Below are 6,741 nucleotides of genomic sequence, written 5' to 3' on the forward strand. Positions count from 1 at the left end.
TGGACTGAGGCTGGAGTTACTGCATCAAGAGCCACCACACACAGACGGGTCCTGGACATGGGCTTCAAATGTTGTATTCCTCTTGTCAAGCCGCTCCTGAACAACAAACAATGTCAGAAGAAAAAAAGAACTGGTCTGTTTCTCAGTGGTCCAAAGCCTCTTTTCTGATGAGAGCAAATTTTGCATCTCATTTGGAAACCAAGGTCCCAGAGTCTGGAGGAAGAATGGAGAGGCACACAATCCAAGATGCTTGAAGTCCAGTGTGAAGTTTCCACAGTCTGTGTTGGTTTGGGGAGCCATGTCATCTGCTGGTGTTGGTCCACTGTGCTTTAGTAAGTCCAGAGTCAGCGCAGCCGTCTACCAGGACATTTTAGAGCACTTTATGCTTCTTTCAGCAGACGAGCTTTATGGAGATGCTGACTTCATTTTCCAGCAGGACTTGGCACCTGCCCACACTGCCAAAAGTACCAAAACCTGGTTCAATGACCATGGGATTACTGTGCTTGACTGGCCAGCAAACTCGCCTGACCTGAACCCCACAGAGAATCTATGGTGCATTGCCAAGAGAAAAATGAAAGACATGAGACCGAACAATGCAGATGAGCTGAAGGCCGCTATTGAAGCATCCCGGTCTTCCATAACACCTCAGCAGTGCTACAGGCTGATAGCATCCATGCCACGCCGCATTGAGGCAGTAATTCAGGCAAAAGGAGCCCAAACCAAGTACTGAGTACGTATGCATGATTATACTTTTCCGAGGGCTGACATTTCTGTATTTAAAATGCTTTTTTTTTTTATTGATTTCGTGTAATATTCAAATTTTCTGAGATTTTGAATTTGGGGTTTTCATAAGCTGTACGCAATAATCATCGAAATGATATCAAATAAAGGCTTGAAATATCTCACTTTGCATGTAATGAGTCTATATAATATATTAGTTTCACCTTTTCAGGTGAATTGCTGAAATAAATGAACTTTTGCATGATATGCAAATTTTTCGACACAATTCTATCTGTCTATTGCTACACTGTACGTTGTCCAATAAATACACAAAATGAAAACAAATAAACCAAAGAATGAAGATGTTTTAAGTTGTTTCTTAATACATATAAATGGACTGAGATGATTAAATATTTGTAAAGACGCAGCTCTAATTTTAGTGAGGAAGCTCTGTCCTCCAAATCATACCTGTAATTGTCAGTCAACTGCAGTGTGTGTCCATCCCTTGAATCAAAAAGAAGCAGATGAGGCAGTTTAGGAAAAGTGGGAATATCAAAAAAAGTAAATAAGATTTTACCACAAAGGTTTTCCTGGAATGCACTGAACATAAGAGACTGATTATACCATTTTTGGCTTGACAAAAATCTAATAATGGAGGTTTCATTGAAGCCTTGAAGTATTCCTTGAAATCTGTAGCCTGTATGTAATATAATGTGCTATGAAAAACAAAAACTGCAGCACAACTAAAATTATACAGAAAAAATCTGAAAAGTTGAGACCAAACACATCTTCTCACTTTGTTTGTTTTTCCACACATCCGTTGGAAGCTCGTGCCATCACTGCCTTAGTCTTTGCTTAAAGGAGAGAGGGAAGGAGTGGGGTTGGTGTCCTGAGGGCCTGTGGAAGCTGGCATGGTGCTGACCACATCGCCGTTTCCTCTGAAAGGAATGTCTGGTGTGGCATCAGTCACTGCTGGCATTCTGGAGATGGTCTGCCAGTCCCTCATCATTGTGCCACTGCTGCACGCACACACACACACACACAGAAACATAAACACGTCACACTCGGCTCCCACCCTGTGCATGGCAGTGATAGGCAGAGGACGAAGAGTGCACATCCTTATCGACGCCAATCCAGATGAACCTACAGACACGCTTCCACAACACCCTAGACCCACTCACTACACAGTTGGCCATCATTAGCCTTCTTTTAGCTATGACAGTCCTAAGGCTAAGGGGGAGGGGGTACCACTGCCAAGGTGCTCCCCTGATTTGCTACATTTCCCAGGGCTACGGGGCCTCTAGGCTTACTGGCCCATGGAGACATAAGCCCTGGCCTCCCTGGAGGCTCTCGGCCAACCCAGACGCTTGGCATGGGCCGAACCGCCCAATGGGAGCCGTCCAAGAGCCGTGGATGGCTATGATATGTTTCCACCGAGGGCAATTTCAATCATGTGGAATTTCGATGGATGAAAGGAATGTGTTTTGCTGCGGCTGGCTTGAACGAGAGCAAGTCAGGCTCCTGCTTTCTCACATTACCCCGTCACATAGCAAAAATAAGAAGGTTTCTGTCATAAAATAAGAGTGAATTTAGGGCAAAAAAAATACCCAGTTTAAAAGGCACTAAAAAGCCATTCACTTCTGTCACTTAACAAAATAATTCCAGCTACTTTGTTCACACAGCTCAAGACATAGCTCAATGCTGTTGCTTTAAAAAGGCAACACATGTCATTTTCAACAATCAATTCCTTTGTTGTAACATTTTTAACAACAAAACCTCATTAAACCCACATTGGAACAGCTCACACAGCCATGAAGATGCTAGTAGACTAGCCCGCTAGCAGCTGGGCTAGCGCTGTTCACAACGTGGGCCTCGCCTTGCAGGTCGTGGTCCATTGAGAGTCTATTGGCACTGAGCATTATGATTGGATGTATATTGTGTGCATTTGAATTGTCCAAAGTGAACAGAAATCCGAGAAATGCAGCACAAAGATATTCTTTCTTTGTGTTACGAACCTTACACATTATTAATAATCTGGCAATTCATAAAGTCATAATATCAAATACATTTATAAAAGATGACACGCACCCCCAATCAAAGGGTTAAAGGCACACTGATGAAGGATTACGATAATTTTTAATCTAGACGTGTTGTTTTTTTAATTCGCTCTGACTGCTCTGCCTTGATGGTTTTGATTAATATGGTCAGGAAATGTTTGTGAGCAAGACATATACTGCGATTCATCTGCAAAATAATCCAATCATTACCAACTAATGACAGGGGGGGTGAAAAATGATGCGAGCCCACCACGGCTCCCCAACATGCATCAGGGCCCCATCGACGCAGAGGATTGGAGGCCCCACCTGTCACAGAGATGCAGTAATTGCATTGTGGGCTCTCTCCTCTCCTCAGCTCACGCTCCTCTCTTCCCCATCCACCGCTGTTCAGCTGCGCAGACAATGCTCGTCTTAATGAAGCCGTCTGACGAGGTGGCAATTACAGACTTCTGTCACTGTCACCAGGGGCAATCGTGGAGGAGGTGGAGGGGGGGCGGAGGATATCTCACCCCTGAGGGCTTCTCCACACCCGCTGCGTTACGCTGGATGGCAGGGTGGCTAAGCTGCTGTCAAAGGCAACTCGAGAGTGCGAGCTGGATTAGAGGTTTACTGTATGAGTGATTGTTAGAAATCAAGTGATGCATCACAGCGTATGGAGATGTCTCTGGATTGACAGATGATCCAGTGACTTCCATGCACACTTAAAAATGAAGCAGTGCTTCCATGTGCAGTAAAAGGAATTACCCAAATAGTCTGCGGTTTTTTGAGTGACTTTCAGCTGAATACTCATGGATGTGCAAAAGGGTCATTTAAACAAAGTTTAAAAAAAACACCAACATATGTCAAAGTTGCACAGATTTTACTCAGTTTTCTCATCATAGTACTACTCATCCTGTGAAACCCTTATACCTATAATGTCTTCTGTGGCTCTGGAAGAGATTTCTGGAAGTCTTTTGGATTATATTTGCGACTTGTGGAAATACACTACTTAGTTGCATTATGGGAAATAGGCTCAAGCATTTTTGGAGCTTAATTTAGATTACAGACTAGAAATCTAAAAATCACAGCCTTCGCCTTTCAAGCCGTCTTTATATTAACACTTATTGTGGCTGTGACCCCTAGTGCAACAGAAGCAAATGAGAAAGTCAGGTGACGCATTATAAATTGCAAGAAAGTCTGCATAAAGAGGTGGAAGGGCTTGATGGATGGATGGGTCAAACCAAAGTCCTTATAGCCAAGTCATGGCACTCGGCAGATATCTTGGCAACGCCTCCGGGCAGCTATTTCGGACTAACAAGACCAGGCTTTTATCTGAAAGAATGAGGAGATAGCCAGAACTGCACTTTTACTGGTCACCAGGACATAAAAACTACATGACTAGAATGACAGCAATAAAATCTGATAACAATCGCTGAAAAAGTTTGACGACTTTGCCTCAAATTAAGGTTTAAAAAGCATTTTTCCCAACCGGTTTTACTACTACTATACTACTGCGCAGTAGACCCCTTACATCAGTGGAACCACACCACTGGCTGAAATATGTTTCCCGCCTCAGATATTAAAAGAAGACGATTGGCTTGATTGAGTCCAGCAACTTTATGGAAGTGCAATAATAACTTGTTTAAGCATAACCTTAACTGTAGTTACCTCCAACTCAATAAATATGGAAGGTGAATGTTGTATTTCTTCAGTTGTAAGTAGTGTGAATGGAAACTACTTACTTCTGTGGAGTAACAAGGACACTGTTTCTGCAAAAAGATGTTGCTGGTAAATAAAGAAAAATCAAATGCTGAAAATTCCATTGACCTCCGCTGTTTTGGGGCGATGACTGAAATCTCAGTGACATATAATTTATATTATTTGTGTGAACTGGCCCATTGATTTATGGTCAGACATGGTTGAACACACAGCTAATACTCTGATGCATAGACTTACATTGTTGTTTTGAATCCGGTAATTGGATCAGCGATTTGTTCTACCTTATCCAGCCACTTTCAGTGGAACTCAATGTTATAGCTCGCTTGGTTCACAGGTTCGCTAACAGTTGCAACAGGGTGCTTTAATTGTACTCACGATTTATGCACAGGTGCCATTGTAACGTCATGAAACAATGAATTATCATAAATTCACCTAACTTGCTGTGTCTTTACTTGCACAGCAACAAACATTAAGAACACAATTTGGTTAGCCAAGCTTTGCTTAAAAATGTATGCAGAATTAAAGATTCCTCTGGTTGCAGTGGTATCAGAAAAGCCATGGAGGCTAAAAGGGAAATGTGCATAAGAGGCTTAAAGGCATTCCAATTCTTAATGGTGATGTGATGGATGCACCAGCACAAAATGGCATTGCAGGCCTAGATAAATGGTTCAGTACAGATATAGCCCTGTTAAAAGATAGGCACAAGCAGCCTCTATGTCCCATGCAGTTAGTGTGAGCAAATATAGTGAACTTTCTATTTAAAATGTTCTTATGTAGAGTAGATGGTGTTCTATAAAATCAAGATGGATTAAGTGACATTATAATTCAACAATTTCTTAATTTCTTTTCAAATCTACCGTTACATCCAAGCAGTCTTCCTCCAATTACATCTGCATAACAACATAATATGTTTCTTGTGTCCATGATTATGTAGTCAACATACATTAGAAGAAATTAGTTTGTATAATTTAAACTTCTCCAGGAGACATACTGTGCACCTAACAACAACACCTGTGTACTTAACATTACCCACACAGCAGTTTAACACTGCTGTGCCTTTAAAGTATCTCTTACTTGGACTAAATTTAATTGAATCAGAGTCTTAATGCTGCGCTTCAGTGTTTTGACATCTCCAATGAAGCTTTAACTTCAACCGTGTTTCCAAAGTAGTTCAGACCACACACACACACACATACCCACTCTTCCTTTCACTCCAACACAGGTGTGCCCTGGTGCCTACAGATGTTGCCATGGTTACATCATGCCTACCTGCCCTATATAATTATGGGGGATACCATGACACAGTACACAAAACAAGTGGTGTAAATATTTCCTCCATCCCTCCTCTTAATCTGCTTTATTTTGCATGACGTTTGCAAGAAACAACACTAATCAGTCAAGATTTCCATCTCTACTATATGATTTAAGGTTTTCACCGAAAAAAATATTTTATAGTTTTGTGGAAAAGTATTTCTTTCTTACTTTCTTTTTCTTTTTTTGTTTCTTTTTCAATTTTTGGAAAGGTGCAGAAAATGTGCACATTTGAATTTAAACATACCCAGTCTAATCCATTTGCTGGTAAGAGAAGTTGACATGTTGTTAACTATCTTTAGTATTGGGGTCCTTGGGTTTTGACCAGTATGGGTTCCTGAAGACTGATTCATGCGGCAGATACTAATATCTTTAACTGTGACCATTTTAATGCCAAAATCCTACCTAGGCCTATCTATGTTTCCCTTCATAAATGCATACTCATCAGGGTGCAAAAGCCTCTGAAACAGCATTTACAACATCACAAGACCGTACACTCTCCACAGTGAGCTGTTAGTGCTACTTCTGCCATAATGTCAATGTTCTGCATGCAGCAGGGTGCAACTCTGCTGCTGAGGCTTCCAGCTACCTCCAATCTACAAACCTGTACCGTACTCTACAGGTTGTTGCTATCTACCCTCACTAATCTCATCATGAAGTCAAATAGAGCAGGTTGTAGCTTGATATGAAGGACATGGTTAGCAGAGTAACTTGATTATAATAGAAAGTTTAGCTAAACTGTTAATTGGCCCAGTCTAGATAATAAAACATTTTGTGCAGGATATTGCTTAAGACTGCTCTTTTAATTGATGTTTGTCATTTTTTCCTCAGTGTGTTTCAACCATCATCAAGTCAGGCGCAGTAGCAAATACTCATTCAGAAGAGTGGCAGCATCCCTCTTTGTCCTGCCAGCTTCCGCCTACTGCCGTGACCCTCCATTAAGCCCCAAGTTAAA

Source organism: Micropterus dolomieu, linkage group LG03 (genome assembly GCF_021292245.1).
Source record: "Micropterus dolomieu isolate WLL.071019.BEF.003 ecotype Adirondacks linkage group LG03, ASM2129224v1, whole genome shotgun sequence".
NCBI lineage: Eukaryota > Metazoa > Chordata > Actinopteri > Centrarchiformes > Centrarchidae > Micropterus > Micropterus dolomieu.